The following is a 26,917-nucleotide window of genomic DNA, read 5'->3' as shown; positions in this document are numbered from 1 at the left end:
TCCCATCCAATTATTGTCCCATTGCACTTAATTCTACTCTTTCTAAAGTATGGAGAAATGTATTAACTGTCAACTCCACATCTAGAAACCTTCCATCTAATCTATGATCACCAGTATGAATTCCACCAGTGTCACTTCTCTGGTGATATATTGGCTTACGTTACCCATCTATGGACAAATTCAATGGAAAAATTTGGTGAAACTCTAGCAATTGCTCCTAACATTTCAAAGGCTTTTGATCATGTTTGGCATAAAGGTCTTCTGAGTAAGCTTCCATCTTATGAAAAATAGTTTCTCAACTATTTTTTGTAATTGGTATCCAATTGTCTCTCTGACCGCACCTGCGGGTGATTTTTTTTTTTTTTTTTTTTTTGTTGGCGCATCGGTTTCTGTGGCCATAATGCACCTCCCAAGGTTTTTGCAGTACTTTGATCCAAGCCAGAGGCGGGATTCGAACCCGTGACCTTTGGGTTGCCAGGCAGGCACTTTACCCACCTGGCTAGCCCGGTCGGCCTTGCGGGTGATGGGAGATGGCTTGTTTTTGAACTTTCCACTAATGCAGGTGCTCCCAAAGGTTAAGTTTTCTCCCACTCCTTTCCTCTTGTATATTATATTAATGAGTGGAAACCCTATCCATACTTTTGTTGATGACAGTACTTTGCACTCCTGTTCCAGTTTGAGAAACCTTGCCCTGCACAAACAGCTTCAACTTCTCAAATATGCTAAGGCTGATCAAGAGATCAGCCTTAAATGGTGATCTCCAGGTATTTCTTCAGTGGGGCAAAGCTAACTTACTTGATTTCACTTCTAAAACTCAGTCCTGTCTTATATCTCACAAAAAAGGATTTTTCTGCTCTTAAGCTTACCTTTGATGACATTCAGATTTCTACACAAGATCACATATGTCAATTAGGGATAACCCTGACTTCTAATCACTCTTGGCATAAGCACATCAAAAATATTGCTTTCTCTGCATCCAAAAAATTGGATTTTCTCTTTTGCTCTTGGCATTACTTTTTTTCCAAATAGCTGTTCACTCTATACAGCTCAGAAATCTGTCCTACCATTGTTCACACATCTGGGAGTCCCGAAAACCTGTTTCGGGCTAGATTCCATTTAAAAGAAGGCAGTTACGTTAATTAATAACAGAATGTCTGAAACAAAGAGTGGAGATACTTTGTCACAGCCATTCTGTTTCTGCTGCATGCCTTTTCTACAGATACTTTCCATGGGCACTAATTCTTCTGAACTGGCTTCTATAATTCCTATTCTCTCTTCCAAACCAGGCCAAACACGTGCCGCAGCCAGTCAGCATCCTTTTACTATCCAACTGCAAACTCACAAGAACCAACTTTTTTCCTTCTTCGTTTATTCCTTAACTTCTGTTTTCTGGAACAACTTCTCTTCATACGTATTTCCTGAAAATTACCATCTACAGAAATTCAACCCTAATGCCAACAAGTATCTTCTTTCATCATCTTAACCCATGCACGGTACTAACTACAATAGGTTCTATAACATCATGTGCTTAGGGTTTTCGTTAAAAAAAAAAAAAAATATATATATATATTGCATCAACATAAACCAATGTATCAACTCTCACTCCGATCTACTTCTAGCCAGTTGCCAAAACATCATAAAAGCCAGATACAGTTATGATAAACCTTTCGGCCTTCTTGCATGCAATTACAAATCCCTTGCCACAAACATGGACAAAGTAAAATTAGACATTTTTAGCATTTAGCATTAGTAGAGGCATTTGACATGGACACCTGCATTTGCCAAAAGGAAGAACTACAGCCATGTTAATCCCCACCATGGGCTCATTATAACCGGTAATCTGGAGATTATACCATACCAGGAACTGAGGAAAATTCTTTCTTACGGATACAAATTCAGGATTAAAAAAACCAGCCTAACCGCATTCAAAAAACAGTTACATTATGACCTCCTCAACTACTGCTTCATACTTGCTTATAAATACAACACACCGATCGAAGCCTTACGAATGTGGATAAACACCATGGCATTAAATATAATAAATAATTACAAACCCTTACCTCTTCACAGATCCCCACCAAACACAAATAACTGCAATATATCCATAATTAAAAAACAATTATCAGAGATACATGACCAAAATAGACTGACCATTATGCCCCATCTCGACAGAGGACAACGAGGCCAATAATAGTCAGGGAATCACTGCATTTTGAACACTAAACAAATCCATGCAATGACGGAATGATACTAAGATCAGATCGTCGATGCAATAGATTTGCATAGCGGTGGTCCTTATTCGGCAAAAAAATAATAATATTAATTGGTCATGTAATGTTTTTCTATATAAATATATATATATATATATATATATATATATATATATATAATTATACATATATTTGAATAACGTTTAAAATAACTGGAAACGGAATATTTCATAATAAAAATAAAAAGGGGTACGGCATACATCAGAGGCAGCAAAAAGCATATTCCTCTACATCAGGGGTGGGCAACTTTTTTCGTCAGCGGGCCGAATGAAATTTTCGTATCATGATGCGGGCCGGAATAGATTGAACGATTTAATAAAAAAAATCAAAACCTAAAAAATGTTATATTACTTGAATTACCAAATTATTAATGTATTTTAAAAAAAAATATCTGCATGTCCAATTATCATTGAAAATGCGGCATTCGGCAACAATTTTTCTTTTTTTTTTTAATTGGCTCATTTTATGGGCTATAAATTATATTAAATTAAAAATTATAATAATCAGAAAAGGCATAAAACATAAAATATCTCGCACCAATATTAATTTTTTCAATAAGAAGTCAAACCCAAAGGAACTTCGTTCGATCGATGCTACAATAATAATTAGGAAATAACTCTTTGACGCTGCGTAGAATCACTTGGTTACAGTTGTACTGGCCGCGATTCCCGATTGAACCGAATTAAGCCGAACGTTTACGGCGAGTGTAGTCAGGTATGGATTTTCTATATTTATGCATTTACCGAGGGGGCCGGATTCAACATCGTCGCGGGCCGGATGTGGCCCGCGGGCCTGCTGTTGCCCACCCCTGCTCTACATGATGCTTGAAATATAACCATACAAATAAATTAGAATAAGAATTAAAATAAAAATAAAATAAATGCCAGCAGTATGGCAAGACAAGAGCGAAAAAAGTCGAAATTAAAACTAAATTAAATCAAACGAAGCAGGGAGGGAAGAGAGGGGTAACAAGGGTAAAAATATTGCAGCAGAAACTCTCTAAAATAATTTAGAAAATCTAAATGTACGAATAATAATTCATTGAATTTTAAATTCAATGAATTGAAGAGGACCACCGCTGTTCAATTCCTCTGCAATGGCAGTTCGATCTGGGGATCAGGTGGAGGACTGATCTTTCGATTGATTCTCCTTTGCGGCGATTTATCTAGCGTTCGAAATGCAGCGATTCCCTGACCATTATTGGCCTTGTAGTCCTCTGTCGAGATGGGGGCGTAATGGTCAGTCTATTTTTGATTTATTTTTGTTTTGTTTTATTGTAGTGGTTTACATCTCTGTCGGTGATATTTAACATAAATTTGGACCCGGTGCCCGTCAGAGGGGGCACCGTTAAATTTTTATTTAATTAGCTTTTAAAATTTAATGAATTATTATTTGTACATTTAGATTTTCTAAATTATTTTAGAGAGTGTCTGCTGCAATATTTTTACTCTTGTTACCCCTCTCTTCCCTCCCTGCTTGGTTTGATTTCATTTAGGTTTAATTTCGACTTTTTTCGCTCTTGTCTTGCCATACTGCTGGCATTATTTTATTTTTATTTTAATTCTTATTCTAATTTATTTTTATGGTTATATATATATATAATTTTTTTTAAATAATGGCTTAAAAGTTTAACATAAAATAAGAAAATAAATAAATAAATATTAAGCTATCACAATTAAGGCAGCAAAATGCACATCCTCCACACGAAGCCCAGATATATCATGTCTTAAGACATGCCGTATGTCTTATTTTATTTTGAATTATCAGATATATCTATATATATCTATATATATATATATATATATATATATATATATATATATATACACAATGGCTTAAAAGTTTAACATAAAATAAGAAAATAAATAAATATTAAATTCCTATATATATATGTATTTTTTTTTTTTTTTCCTGTTATTTTTGTGTTATTTAATTTGGTTAAGTTCTTTTTCACTCTACTGGTTTGCCATGCTACTGGCAAATATCCTATTTTAATTTATCTTACATATATATATTTCAGATAATCAACTTACTTAAACTCATTTAAGTGCTGCTCACTGTTAAACTTTCTATCCAAATCACAAAAGAATGAAATTAGTCCTTGCAGTACTAGTAATCTTGGACCCTGTAATAATCAATAGCAAATATTAATACAAAATTACACCTGACATACAACAATTAAGTCAACAACTAAAACAAGCTGATTAAATTTCATTCAAGGCAAAGTGCCTCCAAAACATGAGAGCAATGCACTTAAGCGACACACCCACTTTGCTCAAAGCTATATACAGAAACAGGTACAATAACTAGCTGACTAATAAATACTTCACAATATATGAAACTTTTGACAAGAAAACATTTATGCTTGAATCAGCTGACAGGCTGAATTTCTTGTTTCACCTGTGGCCACTCGCATTAATTTTTCAATGAAAGTTCATTCCAACTTTCAGACATGACAAATTTAAGTTTATCCCATCAATAGCAGTTATAACCTTGTAGTTGCACCTGCAGATACATGGAAAATACATATGAATTACTTTCACACACTATAAACAAAATTTACAAATTCTCATACTCTATTATACTCTATTTTATTGTTAATAAAATTTGTAAATTTTATTGACAATAAAATTTACAAATTCTCTAAAATTTTTCACACATGCACACCCTTATGAGAATACTAGACAAAGTCGTTGACCATAACCATTAGAAGAAAAGGTTAATAACATTGAAGAACAAATTTAAACTCTTTCTTCTGTATAAAATTTTGTGATTCTTATAGATTTTTAATGCTGATTTCAAGAAATTACTTCAATCTCATATAAAAAAAAAAATTTTTTTTTTTTTTTCAAGTATTTCTTTAAATCACAAAATGCAAGGTGGTTATAATTAACATGCATTATGAGAAAATATGAAATTGAATAAACACTACCCCACATGTGGGGAAATGGAAAGTGCAAAAAAAAAAAAAATTAGTTCCAAAAAATGCCACTGAGATAATTGATGCTGTGTGCAGCAGAATGCAAACCTAACTTCATCACACAACCATTTCTGATGTGTCTGTGAGGACATAAAAACTAGGATGGCAAATACAGTCAACAAATCTTCAAATGGTAATCTAAAAGAAGGATCATACTTTGTTAGAAACAGTTTTATGAGAACAACAGCAGTATTCTTAAGACGTTTTCAGCACTAGTATTCTCCAAGTGCAGCTTAGAGAATAGTAGCATTTAAATGTTTAAGTGGACCATGTGTCTAAAGTGGGCTGTGCAAATTGATATGAAAATTCAGAGAAAGGAGTTACTTATCTTAAGCCTCAAAAACAAGAACTTTCTACAGTCACTGAGACCATTATTCAAGAGAGTGCTGCTACTGGGACTGTTGTTAAAAAGAGTGCTGTTACAGTGACCAATGGTTCAAACACAAGATCAACGTTCATCTATTATTGCTAGGGTAGTATCATTGCTAGGGTAAAACCTTATTTTTGTAAACTTCTTTGCTATATGATGCACTGATACTCATACAGGACCTATATGGATCTTACACAAGCACCAATGCACAACAGCTTGCTAACATGGGATATGGTTCGAGAGTACTCATGGAATAGGTGCTATTATTTGAGCTCTGCTAAGAAGTTTTATTACACAGTTATTTTTTATTATTATCATTTTTTTTTATTTATTTATTCAATGAAGTGAAACATTATTATTTCGCCTCAAGGAGAATTTGAATTCCATTGTCAGCGAAAATGATATCAATATTTCTTTTCATATCGCTTTTTGACATTCCTTTTTTCATAGGAGTTAATCATTATTAGAAGTGTTTCTACTAGAGCAATATAGAGCTTCTACTAAGCTCATTATAACAAATTAACTGTATAAAATAAAATATAACATAACTTGGTAGCACAACACATATAAAGAATCTTTGTAGCACAGTACATATTCATCATCATCAGCCATTTTCAATCCACTGCAGGATGAAGGCCTCTCCAGCAACTTTCCAGTTCCTTCTGTTTTGAGCACTGGCAGCCATCCATTTACTACCCAAAAACTCATGAATTTCATCTATCCACCTCCACCTTTGTCTTCCAGGTTTTCTTCTAGCTCCTCTTGGGTGCCATTCTGTTATTTTCTAAGTCCATCTGTCATCATGTCTTCGAGCTATGTGTCCTGCCCAAGACCATTTTAGTTCTTTAGTTTTGATAAGAATGTCCTTTACTTCAGTTTGCTGCCTAATCCATGTGTTTCTCTTCTTATCTAACAGTCTGATTCCCAATATGATTTGTTCCATTCTTCGCTGTGTAGTTCTCAGCTTCTCTTCCATTCTTTTGGTGAGTGCCCAAGTTTCACTTCCATAAGTCATGGTGGGGAGTATACATTGGGTCATCATTTTATGTTTCAGACAAAGTGGGATTTGCTCTTCAGTATATTTCCTGAATGCTATCCATCCAAAATTTATTCTTCTCTTGACTTCCAGCCATTTATCATTATTACAGCTAATAACTTCTCCCAGATAAGTATATGACTCCACCTTTTCAATTACTGCTCCTTCAATCAATATTTCTCTTTCTGTGGCATACTTGTTCATCATTACTTTTGTTTTAGCCATATTCAACTTTAGTCCAAAATCCTTACTAACTGTGCATAACTGATTAAGATTTTCCTCTAATTGTTTGGGATCGTGGCTTATGACACAATGTCATCTGCAAATCATAAATGGTTTAGGTACTCTCTATTCACATTGACTCCTTTCTGCAACCAGTCTAATCTTCTGAAAGCTTCCTCAAGGGCAGCAGTAAACAGCTTCAGAGATATTATGTCTCCTTGTCGAACTCCTTTCTCGATTTTAAATTTGTTACTGTCTTTGTCTAGTCTAATAAAGGAGGTAGCACTCTCATATATTTTCTTCAAAATCATAATATGCGGGGTATCTATGCCTTGTCTTTCCAGTGCCCGAAACATTGCCTTATGCTGTATGGAGCCAAATGCCTTTTCATAATCCACAAATGCCAGGCATAATGGTGTTTTATATTCATTTGCTTTCTCCATTAGCTGTGATATTACGTGAAGGTGATCCATAGTTGAGAATCCTGTCCTAAAGCCAGATTGCTCTTTCGGTTGATTCTCATCAAGTATTCGTTCTAATCTGTTAGTAATGACCCTTGTGAACAACTTGTAGATGTGGGATAACAAGCTAATTGGTCTATAATTTCCAATTTCTGATTTATCTCCTTTCTTATGCAGCAAAACTATGATTGCATTATTCCACTGCTTAGGCATCACACCTTTTCTAATGCACTTTGTGAAGAGCCTTGCCAGTTTTTGTGTTATGTCACTTCCTCCCAGTTTTAACAACTCTACAGTAACTTCATCTTCCCCCTGGGCTTTCTGATTCTTCATTTTCTTCAAAGCATGTTCTACCTCATCAGGAACGATATCGGGTATGTCGCATGTGTTGCTACTTTGCAATCCATCTTCCCCACTGCTGGTATCATTCCCTCGCTCCTTGTATAATTCTCTATAGTAGTCTTCTGCTATTTGAATTATGCCTTCTCTGCTAATTATAAGTACACCATCGCTATTCTTCAGTTTCAGTATCATTTGTCTTTCTGTATTACTGCTCATGGCTGCTGATTTAAATCCTTTGTTTTCCCTTAATGCTTGTTCTACTTTTCTTGTGTTAAATCTTCTTATGTCCTCTCTGAGTCTCTTTCTAATGGCTTTGCATAACCCAGTATACTCAATTTTCTCTCTGTCAGTGTTTTTCTTGCTCTTCATTTGTCGTCTTCAGTACATCATGACAAGTTTTTCTTGACTAATTTTTTCTTCTTTGGATTTCTGGTTTCTTGGGCTTTATCACTTTCAGAAAGTTGTAATATTCCTTGTCAATATCTTGGTCCTGAGCAGTCTGCAGAAGCTCAAACTTGTTCTTAAGTTCCAGTACATACTGCCTTTTCTCCTCTTCTGTTATCTCAAAGACCTTTGTATTATTTACTCGAGTCAGTTTTTTCCTTTCCTACATCTATATCAAGTGTACATCTTACCATTCTGCGATCACTTCCAACATTTACCTTATTCAGGACAGTAACATCATTCACAATATATCTTCTGTTAGTGAGGATGAAGTCGATTTCATTAGTTGTTAATCCATTTGGACTCTTCCATGTCCACTTTCTGTTCGCCCTTTTCTTGAAAAAAAGTGTTCATTACTTGACAGTCCTTGAGATTCTGCAAATTCACTCCTTTCACTGTTTCCATTGGTGTACAGCAGATTTCCACTTGATAAACTTATAAGTGATTCATTTCTTCTTGTTTCAGCCAAACCAATGATATTCCAATTCACATTTTCTAATTCCTTTTCCAGCTTTAATATCCTGTCTTCACCTATGAGTGATCTTCGTTATAACAGGCCAAGTTCAGTTTCCGTGCATGGCAGCCTGGTCATACCCAGAGATTCTTAGCACCCTGTGTTGCTTCCCACTCCAATCTTCTAGCTGCCATAAGAGGGGGAGTGAAAGCCACTGGGGGACTAAGTGCCATTTGTTTCATCGTACTGTCATGTGCTGGAGGGATTGGTCTTTTCTTCTTCACACTGACCAGGCGTCTTGAATAGAACCACTCTACACGTTCGTTGCCAACTAAGTGACGTAACAGGGCTTACCATCGAGAAGGTGTGCATGAGTGGATTTTAGGAAGGCAGGCCAACTGGACTTCTCCTAAATCTTCTGTATTAGAGAGATATTGGATCCATCAGTGTTTTTGGCTGAGTGTCTGATAACACACAGGATGCCTGTTCCCCTCTAAGCCCCTCTATTCAGTGGGTATTGAATCTAAATCAGAACAACACAAAAAATTCATTAGAAACATCATAATTATACTGAATTATAACTGAAAAATGCTACAAACAACATTTGCTGGGCAGCAAGCTGTAGCACAATTCATGTATGCAACTTATGTAATTTCCCAGACACCTGCAATGCTTGTAGTGTATGTTTCATATGAGTGTAAAAACAGTATAAATATAAAACTTCTAAATAAAACTAATTTCTAAATTTCCATATATATATATATATATATATATATATATATATATATTTTTTTTTTTTTTTTTTCTTGATGTTATTTAGAGGGTATTATGGCTGTTGTTATTATAGCATGTTAGGATTTTTCTTTTTTTGGGATTTTGCTTATCCAATTGTTTGTTGGGGTTACAGCTATCTGGATTGTGACTCAAATTCGTTAACCAGAGTAATCAGGGTATGGTACTGCAACAATATCCAGAAAAGTTATGCAAATGAGCTCAGAAATGGCACTGAAGTTTAATATTGACAAATGCTAGGTATTTCGTATGAGGAGCAGTAATCCCAAATTGATGTCCGAGCTTGTGGTACTGCATTCGGGGCTGTGGAGAATCAAAAAGACATGGGGGTAACTGTGCAATCAGAGATGTGGAGTTTTGTCAATGATATACAGGAATTTTGCCAGCCTGGGATAGGGGGGTGATTATCTCTTTGACCAAGGCAGTGGTTAGGCCGCATCTTGACCCTGAATGCAAGTCTGGAAGACTCATTCTTGTAACAGGTGGCAAGCAAAAGGTGATCTTGACAGGAATGGCTTCAATTTCTCAAATAGTAGAATCTGGAGACTAGGCGCCAGCAAGAAATGTGATTGAGGTGTTTAAGGCCTTGAATGGAGTGAGTAAACATCAAAAGTGATGTAATCTAGATAAACTGAAATTGAAGAAGGATGGTTGCAGGTCTGATGTACGGAAATTTGCATTCAACCAGAGGGTGATTGTGCAGTTTGAATTAATTCTAGGAGGAACTAGATAAACTATAAGAAAGGATGGAGAGGGATATGGATAGTTTTTTTTTTTTTTTTTTGGCTGATGCTTTATAAGCTTACTTATTATTTATTTTTTTTTTTTCCGCAGAATTTTCCACTACTACTAATAATATTGACAGGATGCTCTTTTCCAAGATTAAAGCAGTCATTCTTGCCATCCAAGACCAGATAATCAACACCAGAAACTATAGAAAATACATCACCAAGGAGCCTGGAGTGAAGATGACGCACGTCGACAATGCCATCCTTCTTCAGAAATGATACAACATATCACTGCAGGATGCTAGGTGGTAGATGACTCTTCAACTGGTGCAATACCACCACTTTGCTTATTGGAGGCTTGAAGTGATCGAACCCATGTTTAGTCTCCAGAGCTAAGTTCCGGTCAACCCTTCCCTGCTTCTTCCATCATGCAGTATGGCTGATGACTTTTGAGGTTATGATGAACATCATGGCGAGATCCAATCTTCCTTACATTTCGAGGGTACAGCTCTAAAACGGTGTTCTCAGGCCAGCCGCTAGTTAGTACACCGGACCGAACCTATTGGTAACTCTTGAGGAGGCTTCCGGATCAGCTAGTGTACAATCTTGCTACATCTACTCTGCCAGATAGGGCCTGGACAGAGTCTGAGTAGTGTGTATGTGGGGGGGGGCATTGCCGAGGCAACGTTATGTTAAGGATCTAGGTATATTCTTACCATGTGTGCACCATATACAAAAATTTCATTACTTCACACAGTATGTCCCACCCACTTTTTCTTACTATTGAATACACCATGAATTGTCAAACTAATAGAGTAAGCTTATCTGAGAAAAGATCTAAACCTCCCAAACACTTCCAAGTTCTTTTCACAAATATACGTGGTCTCAATTCTAATCTCAACGACGCCATTTCCACTTGCAGTCTGCCAAACCTCATGTACGTTTTCTGACAGAATCTCAGTTATTGGTTGATTCAACTACTGCTCATCTCAGTTGCCCAAATTATTTGCTGTATGATTCCTTTCGCCTCAAAGGTGGTACTTGTGCATATGTCTGTTCTAATATTCCATGTCAGAGACTTGGTAATTTGGAATCCTCTCTTTTTGATCTTTTCTGGCTTAAAATCTCTCTACCTCATTGTGTCAAATTCATCGGTTGTCTCTACCGTTCTCCCAACTCCACTAATCACATAGAGCTCTTTGACTTCCTCTCTTTGCAACTTGACTTTCTCCAGTCCAACGTTTCTAACAGTGAGGTAATTTTAATGTTCACTATTCCAGCTGGCTTTCTTTTTCTAGTCACACAGACCCAGCTGTTCGAGATGCTGAGGCTTTTGCAATTACTAATGACCTTGCACAGATTGTCCATTTACCTACAAACTAATAGAGTAAGCTTATCTGAGAAAAGATCTAAACCTCCCAAACACTTCCTAGTTCTTTTCACAAATATACGTGGTCTCAATTCTAATCTCAACGACGCCATTTCCACTTGCAGTCTGCCAAACCTCATGTACGTTTTCTGACAGAATCTCAGTTATTGGTTGATTCAACTATGGTTGATTGTCCGGTATCCTACAAGGATACCGGACAATCCTAACCATACAGCCAACATGCTTGATCTTTTTCTCACAAACAACCCTTTTAAGTACACAGTTGAAGTGAGTGGTCCATTAGGCACTTTGGATCACAACTTGGTGATTTTGTCTTCTCCAGTGGAGCATTTATCTCATGGTTATTCCCAACCTTGTATTCTTTGGCATTACAAGAATGCAAAATGGGATGACCTACGAGATTTCCTTGGTCGATTTCTTTTCCTTGGTCGGATTACTGTTTCAAAATTTCTGATGTCAACATTTGCTCAGATCGTATCAGTGAAATTATTCTTGTAGGAATGGAATCCTTTATTCCACACTCCGCTTTAAAATCTCGTCCTTTATCTAAACCTTGGTTTTCCAATAAATGTGCTAAGGCAGTTCAAGAGAAGAACATTGCATATCATAATTGGCTTGTTTCCAGTTCTTTAGTTTCAATTTCTGCCTACACCAAACTTGCAACAATTTTAAAGCAATTATTAATCAGTCCAAACTAGATTTTGAACAGACTAAGAGTAGAAAACTTGCTTCTTGCCCCCAATGGTAGCCGAGCATTCTGGTCTCTTGCCAAATCTATTGGCTGCAACTTTTGCCCATCTCTGCTCCCACCTCTGTCAAAACCAAATGGTTCTATTGTCACTTCAACCAAGGATAAATCTGACCTGCTAGCATCCCATTTTTCTTCCAGCTCATGTATTAATGATCCTCCCCATTCAATGCCTCCTGTGGTCTTCCATCAAAAGGATATCAGAAGGATTTTGTTGAATCTTGATGCTAAGAAAACTTCAGTTCCTGATGGTATTTCTCCACTTGTTCTCAAAACCTGTGCTCCTGAACTTACTCCTGTTCTTTGCCACCTTTTTTCAAAGGTGTTTTTCCTTCTGCTTGGAAATTTGTTCATATCCAGCCAGTTCCTAAAACAGGGTGATAAGTCCCTCCCATCCAATTATCATCCCATTGCAATTACTTCTACTCTTTCTAAAGTAAAGGAGAAATCAATTAACCACCAACTCTTAAACTACCTAGGAACCTTCCATCTGATCAACGACAGATTTTATCAGACAACGACCATGTGTCGGCAGTTTTTAAGTTTTTACAAGCTATTAATATATACACACATATATAAATTGGATAATTTACTTTTAAATGTATACTGCCTTATATATATATAAATAAATAACAATTTGACGAGGTAACCTTTTTAAAGGTTACCAGAATTTATCTTTGATGATATTTTAATCGTTTCCTGGCGCAGTATAACCTTAGTTGTTTTTGCGCCAATAAAACCAAAATCAAACTCACACTCTGATCAACCATCGCCAGTATGGATTCCGTCAATGTCGATCCACTGGTGATATTCTGGCTTATATTACCTATTTATGGAAAAATTCAATGGAAAAGTTTGGTGAAACACAAGCAATTTTTCTTGACATATCAAAGGCTTTCAATCGTGTTTGGCATAAAGGTCTTCTAAACAAGCTTCCATATTATGGTTTGCCAACTGTTTTTTGTAATTGGTTATCCAGTTTTCTCTGATCGTTCACTGAGGGTGATGGTAGATGCTCTCAGTCTTCTAACTTCTCCACTAATGCTAGTTTCCCCCAAGGTTCAGTTCTCTCCCTCACTCTTTTCCTCTTGTATATTAATGACCTTCTTCCACTGACTGGAAATCCTATCTATAGTTTTGCCAAAGATAGCACATTGCATTCCACTGTCCATTTTGAGAAACCTTGCCCTGCTCAATCAGCTTCAACTTCTCGAATATCCGCTACCAATTCCTTAAATGCCAATCTCCTGGTAATTCCCCAGTGGGGCAGAGACAACACTTAGTTGATTTCAATTCTTCTAAAACTCAGTCTTGTCTTATATCTCACAAAAAGGATTCTTCTGCTGCAATGCATATCTTTGGTGACACTCCAATTTCTAGGCAAGTTGATATATCTCTTTTGGGGATTATTCTGTCTTCTCATCTCTCTTGGCACAAGTTGGGGGTTTCATAAAAAAAAATAATAATAAAATAGAAAAAAAAAAAAAAAAAAAAATGCTACATGATCACCCAGAGTACCCTCGTAGGCATGACCAGGTAGCCAGGATAAGTACATCAGAAGCTAGTGAGGAAATACATTTGTTCAAAGAAAGTGTACCTTGTTGACTAGAAGAAAAATGCTCATATCTGATTGACATAGTAATGCCTAACACCAGCAATCTCCAGAAAACCCACGAAGAAAAGATCTGGAAGGATACAGACCTAATACAGGAGATTAAAGTGATGTGGCATAGGCAACAAGTAACAACTATCGTGAACATCATGTCAACAACCGATATTGTGCCAAAAACCCTACACACAGAATAGTGACCAACAAGCTGCCAAGAGGAGATGTATTAGAAATTACTGTGAACCCAGATGGAACCTCAACCATGTTTTGGGTGGATTCTGTAAATAACATCCTGGACAGTATTATTCAGACCGAAAATAGGGATCATTCCCCCACAGCTGGACATTATAAAAGAAAACACTGAATATGACAATGCCGATATTGAACTCTGTTAACTATACAAGACTTGGAAATAGCACCATCTAAAACCAAAAGCTTGGGGGAAATGCCCAGGTTTTGACCTCTTAGAGGTTGAGATTATCAAAAAATTAGCGGAAATAGCATCAGACAAATTAATAGTACTATATAATAACTGTATGACAGAAGGTATATTCCCAAAAATATGGAAAAAAAGCTGTTTTAAGATAAATTCTCAAAAACTCTGAGAAACCCCCTATTCATCCCAAATCATATAGACCAATATCCCTACTCCATAATATATAGCAGATTAGCCCAATACGACACAGAGAAGCAGGTTTACATTTCAACAATCAATATGGTTTTCAGCAGGGCAACTCTGTGGAGGATGCCATGCACCAACTATGACAACAGTTAAAAACTAAGAGGAGAAATATATGGCAATCTCTATTGACTTTGCTGGGGCATTTGACTCACTCTGGTGGCCTAGTATCTTTAGGAGACTCCGCCAGGCAAATGCTCCACAAAACCTATATAAGGTAATAAACAATTACCTTACAGACAGAAGTGTCTCAGTGCGCACAAAGTTCCAAAATTGACAGTGTCTCGGTGCGCACAAAATTTCATAATTGACGGCACCTCCGTAGCCAGGTGGGAAGGAGCAGCAGTGCGTAGCACACGCTTCTTGATTAGACTGGGGTTTAAGCCAGTCACCACCAAATATGGAGGATGCGGAAAGGTCAAGGAATGACCACCGCATATTCTCGGAGCAATATGGCCTTAGTTGCTAATGCTCCTAAAAAACATAAAAAATAAAATAAAATAAACCATAATTGACAGTGTCTCAGTGCACACAAAGTTTCAAAATCAGAGGGTGTAACAAAATTGGCAAATTGGCACGCCTTGTGAATAAAGGCTGACCCCAAGGTTCAATCCTTGGCACTTTCTTCTGGAACATTGTTCTGGACGAATTTTTGGCCTTGTATCTGGGCCTGACCTTTGCAGATGACATGATTTTCCTTGTAAAAGGTAAAACAAAGTGGTTGTAGAGCAAAGATCAAACACTACCTTCTTGCAGCAGCAGGAGTGGGCACAAAACCACATGCTCAAAATATTGCCTGAAAAACAACAAACAAATACTTCTGAAAGGCAATTTGACATAAGAAGACATCCACAAATTAAAATTAACACAACTATTATAAAAATAATTACAGAACTAAAATATCTTGGAGTGTTTTGATTCTAAATTAACTTTTTATCCCCATTTTGACCTACTTGGTGAAAAAAGTGAGAAATTATGCAGGTGTGATTGCCAGGATCAGTCGATCAGACTGGGGGCTAAAAATAAAGACCCTGGCAATCATATACCATGCAGTGTTCCTACCTGTTATCAACTATGGAGCCGGTGTGTGGTTCACCTGCTTGGCCATAGTAAGAACCAGGAATAAATTAGAATCAATACAAAGGACAATACTTCTCACCATTACCAGAGCATGTCGCACAGTAAGCACACCTGTGCTGCAGTTGCTGGCCAGCGCTCTCCCACTTTACCTGGAAGTAGCAAGAATTGGCTTGTATTATAGACTTAAAAAGGGCATACCCACAGATTTTCTGGGGATAGCTCTTGTCACAGCCAACACCAGATGTATCTTTTAAGGGCACAAAGGGTGATATTGCTGTACACAGTGGCACCAATGACATTAAGAGTAGGAGATCTGCAGATTTACTTAACAAATACAGGTCAATGTCACAAAAAAGTCAAAAGTTAATGCAAATCTACATGACATCAAGGTAACTGGTGAAGCAACAAGCATTGATGGAATTGATGCTGAAGAATTTCTAAAAACACTTGCTGATATCATTGAAGCTGGGAATTACCAGCCACAACAGCTATTCAATGTATAATGTAATGTAAGGCCACACTTGGCCTTACATTACATTATACTGTGTCTAAGTATGGAGCCCTAAAAAGAGAGAGAGAGAGCTTCTTGAAATGGTCCAACACCCACCTGGTGCAATTTACAAAAGTGCGATCTTAGAGTGCACCTGATTGAGGTCTTTAAGGCTTTGAGAGGGATACTAAAACAAATGAAGGAAAAATTTTGACTGTTAATAATGATTCCAGAACTAGGGAACATAAACTCAATTTAAGAGAAAATAGTTTAGACTGAATTGTAGGAAGTTTTTTTAAGCCAGTGAGTTGTTAATTACTGAAACAAGAGTAGAAAGTTACTCACATTTTTTTTTTTGAGTAGAAAGTTACTCACATAGGTAACTTTCTACTCAATGTGAGTAGAAAACAGACAAGTTGTTTATTTTTTTTATAGATTTATTTACAGGCACTCCCCGGCTTATGTAATACTTGACTTACAGAAATTCGACTTTACACTAGTTTTTGCTGGCTGGTGCAAACTTTCAAAAAATCGTGAAAATGAATTTTCCATTCCATAGGAATAAATTGAGGTATTGTGAAAATATCGCAATGTGAACCCAATAACACATTATTTTGAAATTTTGATTTATAACTAAACTATTTATCTCTCTAAAAGGTCATTTTCATAATGAAAAAAATTGCACTACACTTTCATCGTTACCACATGTTCCATTCTAAGAATCAATTTTGAACGCCTTTATGATATTTTTTCTGAAACACATTTCTGAAGGTCACTACAACAAAACATTTAAAACAATTTGTACTTTCTGGTTTATTGGGCTTTTCGCTTAGCGCAGTCTGTTATAAATGGGTAGTAAACTCAATCTTATTGCATTTGCGATAATACCAATAACTGGAATTCTGTGGGTTTTTACGCAATGCTGAAATGAGTTCCCGTTCACTGAAATCTTCAGTCGTAGGAAAAACGAATAAATATTCAGAATCTTCTCTTCATTGCTATTTACTTATTATTACAATGGTGATGGGAAAGGAAAAAAGTGAAAGTGCTGGCAATGCTAGGAAATGAAAACAATATTGATTTAGAAATGAAGATGATTAATTAATAATTATGAAGCAGGACAAAGTTTGTCATCTGTTGCACGGAATTAGGTCTCACTGCTTCAACAATGAATGCTATTTTAAGGGACAGTGCACGTATAAAAGAACATGTTAAAAGATCAACGCATTTAAGATAGAAAGGGTGCAAGAATATTTGCTGATGCTATCGAGGCAGTGTTAGGTGGGTCGGAAAACTGCTAGCTTGGGGGGAGACAAAGACCAATAGATTGACAGTAGCCACTGGCAGAGGTGAAAGAGATTCTTGCACTACTTCTATTAGAATGAGCAGAAGCCTGAAAAACAAGATGCATGGTATTTCAGAGCCTGCTGCGAGCCATTGCGGTACAAGTAAACACATGGGTTGTGTTAGGGTAGCTAAGAATAGAAACAGGTGCAGGTATACTTGCGTGTACACCAATGCTAGGAGTTTCGTAAATAAATTTGATGAATTTGAGGTATTGCTAAAAACATCAAAGGCAGATATTGTTGGGATATCAGAGACGTGGTGTCACACAGATATAAGGGATGCAGAACTGCAATTTGGGCAGTACAACGTCTACAGAAAGGATAGTTTTTTTTTTTTTTTTTTTTTTTTTTTTTTTTAGGAGCATTAGCAACTAAGGCCATATTGCTCAGGGATATGCGGTGGTCATTCCCTGACCTTTCCGCATCCTCCATATTTGGTGGCTCACGGGCTCGAACCCCGGTCTAATCAAGAAGCGTGTGCTACGCACTGCTGCTCCTGCCCACCTGGCTACGGAGGCGCCAGAAAGGATAGACAGGATAGGAAGGGGGGAGGGGTTATGCTATTAGTTAAGAAACACATAAAAACCAAGGAAGTGAAACCAGTCGACATCGCCGGACAGTGCAGTGTTGAGTCAGTTTGGTGTGAAATAAGCATTGGGAGATCAAAATTGAGAGTAGGAGTGTGCTATAGGCCTAATGACTCTGATGAGTATAATAAGGAACTGTACAGGGAAATAGAGTGGGCCAGTAAATCAGAGAGTCTTATAATGGGAGATTTTAATTTCCCAGATATTGACTGGAATTTGGGGGCTGGTTACTCACACACTAGCAGGGCTTTTGTGGATTTATTGGATGATTGTTTTCTACATCAGCATGTTCGGAAGGCAACTAGAGGGAGTAATACTCTTGATTTGATTATCAGCAGTGATTCTTCATGCATTAAGAATCTGCAGATAAATGAACCACCAGGTGGCAGTGATCACAGTGTGCTGAAGTGGGATTTACTGAAAGAGGTAACTACCATTAGGGGTAAAGGGAAGGGTTATTGCTTCCGTAAAGGCGACTACGATGGACTGAGACAGTATTTAAATTCTATACAGTCCAACTGATGATGTTACCAACAGCAAATTCAAAATGGGAAGCATTCAAAGAACTTATCTTGGAAGCTACTAGGCTTTACATACCAACTAAGAAATATTGTTCAAGGTTTAGGCCAAAATGGATGTCAGATGAACTAATGAGGCATATGGCAGAGAAGAAAAATGCATGGGATACTTACAAATTAACACATGACACAGAAGCCTATGATAGATACAAGTTGATATGCAACCAAGTTACAAAGGAGGTTAGGCAGGCGAAGGCAGATTACGAGAAATCCTTGGCAAGGGATGCAAAGAAAAACAGCAAAGAGTTCTTTACTTATGTAAACTCTAGAAGGAAGGGGATGAATCAGATTGGTCCACTTCATATTGATGGGTCAACTGTTGATGATCCTGCTCAGGTAGCTAACAAACTAAATGAATATTTTGCATTGACATTCACACATGAGGAGTTATTCAGCAAGGGGAATGCCAGAGGTGTATTCAACTCTAGCAGTAAGCTACAGAATCTTGAAATAACTGGGAGTAAAGTGGAGGAGAAACTGTTGAAGATAAACACAAGAAAGGCACCCGGGGTGGATGGGATCTATCCAGTTATATTAAAGGAGGCAGCAAAGGAAGTAAGCAAACCCTTAGCCATAATTATGAGAGCTTCCTTGGACTCAGGGGAGGTACCCATAGACTGGAAATGTGCAAATGTGACCCCAATTCACAAAGGAGGATCAAAGGCTGACACAAGTAATTATAGACCTGTGAGCTTAACTTCTGTTCCAGGAAAATTAATGGAGGCACTGGTTAAAGAAGCACTGCAGGATCATTTAGACAAGACTTCAGTTATAGCTCAGACACAGCATGGTTTTGTTAAGGGGAAGTCTTGCCTGACCAACTTGATTGGATATTATGATGCAGTCACAAAAGAACTGGATGCAGGGAATAACTTTGATATTATATACTTGGATCTTAGAAAGGCTTTTGATACTGTTGCACATGGAAGACTGCTACACAAATTGGAGCAGTGTGACATTGGAGGCAAATTGCTGCTATGGATAAAGGGGTGGTTGAGGGGGAGAAGACAGAGAGTGGTAATCAATGGACACTGCTCATCGTGGACTAATGTTATTAGTGGAGTCCCTCAGGGCTCAGTGTTGGGTCCATTATTGTTTTCTGTATTTATAAATGATATTGATGATGGTATATCAAGCTTAATGTCCAAGTTTGCAGATGATACAAAGGTTGGCAGGGTTGTCAAGGACACTACTGACACTATGCTGCTGCAACAGGATCTGGAAAGGTTGAGCAGATGGGCTGAGAGGTGCAAATGAAGTTTAACATTGACAAATGTAAAGTACTACACATGGGAAAAAGCAACCCCAGAGCAACGTATCAACTCTGTGGTACTACACTGACAGTGGTAGAGAATGAAAGGGACTTGGGGGTGATTGTGCAGGCAGATATGAAGTTCTCTGACGAGTGCAGACGGGCTGCAAGAGTAGCTCATGGAGTATTGTCAATGATATACAGGAATTTTTCCAGCAGGGATAAGGAGGTGATTATTCCATTGTATAAGGCAATGGTCAGGCCACACCTAGAGTACTGTATACAGGTCTGGAGGCCTCATTTCAAGAAGGATGTAGAGCTGCTGGAACGAGTATAGAGAAGGGCAACAAGATTAGTGAATGGAACAAAGGGGTGCTCTTACGAAGAAAGGCTTAAGTTTTGCAAATTACAGTGTCTGGAGACTAGGCACCAGCGAGGTGATCTGATAGAGGTGTATAAAGCCTTGAATGGTTTAAGCATGCTCAATGCTGATGGGATTCTTCCTCTAGCTCAGAAAAATCACCTGAGAGGGCATAAATTCAAATTGAGGAAAGACAGATGTAGGATAGACGTGCGGAAATTTGCCTTTAGCCAGCGGGTGGTTGGTTGGTGGAACAGACTGCCATCCCTTGTGGTGGAGGTTGATAGCCTAAATAAGTTTAAGGCTCAGCTGGACAGGTATTTTGAACGAACAGAGGGGTGAAGTGGAAGTGGGTTTTTTTTTTTTTTTTTTTTTTTTTTTGGCTGATGCTGCATAAGCTTGCTTTCTTGCATCAAATGCCTCTACTAATGCTAATGCTAATGCTAAGATCAACAGTGATCGCAAAAACAGCATTCAGGTGCTATATCGAAGATGGAAAAGCTATTAATAATATGGATGGAAAATCAGATTCAGAAGCAAGTACCCCGAGTCCAATGGCCATTCAAGAAAAAGAAAGAAGTATTTATGAAGATGTTAAGGAGGATACCGGCGGAATTACTTAACAAGTACAGGTCACTGATGAAAAAAAGCTGTGAATTAGGGTTGAATTTGAAAGTGTCTGCAATTCTGCCCAGACACAATAGGAGGGAGTATATGATGAGAGCCCTGCGATCAATTAGGCCCGGGAAAGATTGTGCAGGGCTCAAGGGCTAGAATTTTTTTCAGCCTGGTCTGTACTTGTTAACAGGAGAGACTGCTTCTACAGGGATGGGACACACTTAAATAGAAAGGGTGCAAGAATGTTTGCTGATGCTATCAAGGCAGTGTTAGGTGAGTCGGAAAACTGCTAGATTGGGGGATACAAGAACTAATAGATTAACAGTAGCCACTGGCAGAGGAGAAAGTGATTCTTGCACAGCTTCTATTGGAATGAGCAGCAGCCTGGAAAATAAGATGCAGGATATTTCAGAGACTGCTGGGAATCATGGGGGTACAAGTAAACACATGGGTTGTGTGTTAGGGTGGCTAAGAGGAAGAGCAGGTGCATGCATACTTGCGTGTACACCAATGCTAGGAGTTTAGTAAATAAATTTGATGAATTTGAGGTACTGCTCAAAACATCAAAGGCAGATATTGTTGGGATTTTAGAGACGGGGTGTCACACAAATATAAGGAATGCAGAACTGGAATTTGGGGAGTACAATGTCTACAGAAAGGATAGACAGGATAGGAAGGGAGGAGGGGTTATGCTATTGATTAAGAAACACATAAAATCCAAGGAAGTGAAGCCAGTCGACATCGCTGGACAGTGCAGTGTCGACTCAGTTTGGTGTGACATAGCATTGGGAGATCAAAATTGAGAGTAGGAGTGTGCTATAGGCCTAATGACTCTGATGAGTACAATAAGAAACTGTACAGAGAAATAGAGTGGACCAGTAAATCAGAGTCTTATAATGGGGGATTTTAATTTCCCAGATATTGACTGGAATTTGGGGGCTGGTCACTGACACACTAGCAAGGTTTTTGTGGATTTATTGGTTGATTGTTTTCTACATCAGCATGTTCGGGAGGCAACTAGAGGGAGTAATACTCTTGATTTGATTATCACAGAGATTCTTCATGCATTAAGAATCTGCAGATAAATGAACCACTAGGTGGCAGTGATCACGGTGTTCTGAAGTGGGATTTACTCAAAGAGGTAACTACCATTAGGGGTAAAGGGAAGGGGTATTGCTTTCGTAAAGGTGACTACAATGGACTGAGACAGTATTTAAATTCTATACAGTGGGATCAACTGATGATGTTACCAACAGCAAATTCAAAATGGGAAGCAATCAAAGAACTTATCTTGGAAGCTACTAGGCTTTACATACCAACTAAGAAATATTGTTCAAGGTTTAGGCCTAAATGGATGTCAGATGAACTAATGAGGCATATGGCAGAGAACAAAAATGCATGGGATACATACAAATTAACACGTGACACAGAAGCCTATGATAGATACAAGTTGATCTGTAACCAAGTTACAAAGGAGGTTAGGCAGGCGAAGGCAGATTACGAGAAATCCTTGGCAAGGGAAGCGAAGAAAAACAGCAAAGAGTTCTTTACTTATGTAAACTCTAGAAGGAAGGGAATGAATCAGATTGGTCCACTTGATATCGATGGGTCAACTGTTGATGAACCTGCTCAGGTAGCTAACAAACTAAATGAATATTTTGCATCGACATTCACACATGAGGAGTTATTCAGCGAGGGGAATGCCAGAGGTGTATTCAACTCTGGCAATAAGCTAGAGAATCTTGTAATAACTGAGAGTAAAGTGCAGGAGAAATTGTTGAAGATAAACACAAGAAAGGCACCCGGGGTGGATGGGATCTATCCAGTTATATTAAAGGAGGCAGCAAAGGAAGTAAGCAAACCCTTAGCCATAATTATGAGAGCTTCCTTAGACTCAGGGGAGATACCCGTGGACTGGAGATGTGCAAATGTGACCCCAATTCACAAAGGAGGATCAAAGGCTGACACAAGTAATTATAGACCTGTGAGTTTAACTTCTGTTCGCGGAAAATTAATGGAGGCACTAGTTAAAGAAGCACTGCAGGATCATCTAGAGAAGACTTCAGTTATAGCTCAGACACAGCATGGTTTTGTTAAGGGAAAGTCTTGCCTGACCAATTTGATTGGATACTATGATGCAGTCGCAAAAGAACTGGATGCAGGGAATAACTTTGATATTATATACTTGGATCTTAGAAAGGCTTTTGATACTGTTGCACATGGAAGACTGCTGCACAAATTGGAGCAGTGTGGCATTGGAGGCAAATTGCTGCTATGGATAAAGGGGTGGTTGAGGGGGAGAAGACAGAGAGTGGTAATCAATGAACACTGCTCATCGTGGACTAATATTATTAGTGGAGTCCCTCAGGGTTCAGTATTGGGTCCTTTATTGTTTTCTGTATTTATAAATGATATTGATGATGGTATATCAAGCTTAATGTCCAAGTTTGCAGACGATACGAAGGTTGGCAGGGTTGTCAAGGACACTACTGACACTATGCTGCTGCAACAGCATCTGGAAAGGTTGAGCAGATGGGCTGAGAGGTGGCAAATGAAGATTAACATTGACAAATGTAAAGTACTACATATGGGAAACAGCAACCTCAGAGCAACGTATCAACTCTGTGGTACTACACTGACAGTGGTAGAGAATAAAAAGGACCTGGGGGTAATTGTGCAGGCAGATATTCTCTGAACAGTGCAGACGGGCTGCAAGAGTAGCTCATGGTGTATTGTCAATGATATATAGGAATTTTTCTAGCAGGAATAAGGAGGTGATTATTCCCTTGTATAAGGCAATGGTCAGGCCACACCTATAGTACTGTATACAGGCCTGGAGGCCTCATTTCAAGAAGGATGTAGAGCTGCTGGAACGAGTACAGAGAAGGGCAACAAGATTAGTGAATGGAACAAAGGGGTGCTCTAACGAAGAAAGGCTTAAATTTTGCGAATTACAGTGTCTGGAGACTAGGCACCAGCGAGGTGATCTGATAGAGGTGTACAAAGCCTTGAATGGTTTGAGCATGCTCAATGCTGATGGGATTCTTCCTCTTGCTCAGAATAATCACCTGAGAGGGCATAAATTCAAATTGAGGAAAGACAGATGTAGGATAGATGTGCGGAAATTTGCCTTTAGCCAGCGGGTAGTTGGTAGGTGGAACAGACTTTCATCCCTTGTTGTGGAAGTTGATAGCTTAAATAAGTTTAAGGCTCAGCTGGACAGGTATTTCGAACGAACAGAGGGGTGAAGTGGAAGTGGTTATTTTTTTATTATTATTTTTTTTTTAATTTATTTATTTTACTTTATTTTTTTTGGCTGATGCTGCATAAGCTTGCTTTCTTGCATCAAATGCCTCTACTAATGCTAATAAGTACAGCAATCCCCAAGCCAAGTTTGTGGCAAGCAACGGGTGGTTTAATAGGTTCAAGCTTTGCAGTGGTTTCCAAAACATTAAAGTATGCGGTGAAGTCGCTAGTGCCGATTTTGCAGCTGCAGAGAAATTTTGTGGTGTTGGGGAAAACCCCCTTCTAAATCTCCACATCCCTCAACTTCCACAGCAGCATGCTTATCAGCTGGAGAGTTAATTGTGGCAACGATTCTCAAAAGGTAAAACTTGCTGATGTTATGCATGTCTCCTCTCTTTGTAATTTTGTACACTTTTGTAATTCTTTCTGCCTGAAATGAAAAAATTGAATAAATAATTCTATTTACATGTTCGTCGAACATTTCTTTTTTGTTTCATTCAAATTCAGCATGAATAGTTGTGAGTGCTGCATAAGCATTTAGGGAAATTCCGATTTACATAAAATTTGACTTACGTAGAGTTCTACGGAACACAACCCTTACCTAAGTCGGGAATGGCTGTATTTTTCAATTCCTACTATTAGTTCACACTCTCCCTATATATATATTTATATATCTTGTTCAAATTTTCAATCGTTGATAAAATACTTTTTATTCATCCACTCAAGTTCAAATAAATTTTTTTAAACTTGTAGTCGATGACACTTGATGTTAATACAGTTTTTTCAAATATTAATTAATTAATTTTAGTTTTATATGGGACAAAAAAATTTCTCTTATATAAGATATTTAGCAGGATATAAATTTAGGAATAAAATTGAAATCAACAGGCAGTAGCTCAATCGGTAAAATGCAAGGATTTCAGTATTTTTCACGTGAAGGTGAAGAATGCGAGTTCAATTCTTGCTAAAATCAATAATTTTTTGATAAATTTTTGTTATTCATCCACTCAAGTTCAAATGCATTTTTTTAAACTTGTAGTGGATGACACTTGATGTTAATACAGTTTTTTCAAATATTAATTCATTAATTAAATTTAATTAATTAATTTTAGTTTTATATGGGAGAAAAAAATTTCTCTTATATAAGATATTTAGCAGGATATAAATTTTGGAATAAATACCGTCAGTGGCGAAGCGTGTAGATCGCTGGAAAAAAATTTCTTTTTCAGATTCTTTTTTCATTCTGGGTTCTAGTCTCAGTCAAGGAGGGAACAAAATGGAAAATGAAACATGTGAATAAAAATAATAGTCCAACACCATATATAGAAAGGAAAATGAAAAAATTGCAAGGAAATTCGCTTTCTATTTTGCCACTTAATATTGTGATTCTGTCATATGTATATACATATTTATATTAATTGTAATTATTTAATAAAAAGTAACTAAAATAAAATTTTTCTTTGTTGACCTAAGTAGGAATTGACTTTAAAAATTTTTTTTTATATTACTTGTTTATTTTTATTATACAATTTTAAGAACTTGTGAAATACCTTCACAGTACAAGATGGTTGCACCATAACCTAGTTTGCTCATAGCTATGTACAGAAAAAAGGCTATGTCCATCACTTACTATAACTCATTTTTATTGTTTATTTTTATATATTTTATTCATTTTACTGATTTATTTATCATTATTTATTGTTTTTGTTAATGCAGCAAAAACTGATGGCTTCCCTGCACTATATGATTAATATTAATAATAAATCAAATAAAGATTGGATATGTTCCAGATAAACCTGTCCTCGAGATATTCCCGTTATCAGAAGTTACAATGATCAAGGTTTGGAAGTTGGCCAAATGTTTCCAAACTGACAGGAAGTGGTGTATTTGTTATTAAATGTGTTAAAAAGAGTAGAATTACTGGCCAACTTATGTGAAATATGTTGCAATTTTAAATGTTAAACCTCAGTTGCCACTTCTCAACCCTCTGCCTAATTTTTCTCGGGCTTGTTGAAGCATTATACCTCGATCTTTGTCATTAATCACCTTTCCAACACTTGTATCATCTGTGCATTTGAACATTAAACTTGATACATTTTCATCAGTATCATTATCAAATATTCAAAACAATAAATAAAAGGACCTGGAACTGAAATCTGAAGGTCTTCTCTGTACTAATAACATTAGTTTAAGAAGAGCAATGCCCATTTGTAATCATTCACTGTTTTCTTCCGCTCATTTATCCATAGCAGTGACTTACCTTTAACACCACATTGCTCCAATTCATATAGCAATCTTTCATTTGTGTATCAAAAACTTTGCTGAAATCTTGGTGTACCCTGTCAAAAATTGCACTATTATTAGTGCTAGTTGAAAATGATACAAGAAAGCAAGCTTATATATACAGCTTTAGGGGAAAAAAAGCTATCACTTTCCATATCACCTGTCTGTCCCTTCTAGCAGTTTGTGTAGTTCTTCCTTGAATTTACTCAAACTACCAACTTATACAACACCAGATAGAAGTTTGTTCCAACAATCAAATCCCCACTGGCAAATTTCTGTACATCTATCCCTGTGACCATCCTTACTCAATTCAAATTGATGCTCCCTCATGTGCATAGTCCGAGCAAGAGTAAGGATGCCATGGGCAGCTTATTCCATCCATTCAGAGTCTTAACTGCCTCAGTCAGATCTTTTTGTAGGTGTCTAGTCTCCAGAAGCTGCAATTTGCAGAACCAAAGCCTTTCATGGAATGAGCACCCTTTTGTTCCCATTACTAATCTTTTTGTGTTTTGTTGTTTTTGTTTTTCAACAAATCCGCATCCTTCCACAAA

The 26,917-nt window shown here is 37.4% G+C and overlaps 1 long non-coding RNA gene across 1 annotated transcript in view; it reads right to left on the bottom strand.

The window, feature by feature from the left end:
* The window catches only part of LOC150078351 (uncharacterized), a 75,442-nt gene that overhangs the window by 24,099 nt on the left and 24,426 nt on the right, over positions 1–26,917 (bottom strand). The window contains exon 2 of the long non-coding RNA XR_016547644.1: positions 4,304–4,395. This is a non-coding gene — a long non-coding RNA (uncharacterized LOC150078351). The remainder of the gene's footprint in view (positions 1–4,303; positions 4,396–26,917) is intronic.

Source organism: Mastigoproctus giganteus, chromosome 11, assembly GCF_048544385.1.
Source record: "Mastigoproctus giganteus isolate SK-2022 chromosome 11, ASM4854438v1, whole genome shotgun sequence".
Taxonomy (NCBI): domain Eukaryota; kingdom Metazoa; phylum Arthropoda; class Arachnida; order Uropygi; family Thelyphonidae; genus Mastigoproctus; species Mastigoproctus giganteus.
The sequence above is the reverse complement of the archived record's forward strand: the minus strand, read 5'-3'. Positions and strand labels throughout refer to the sequence as shown.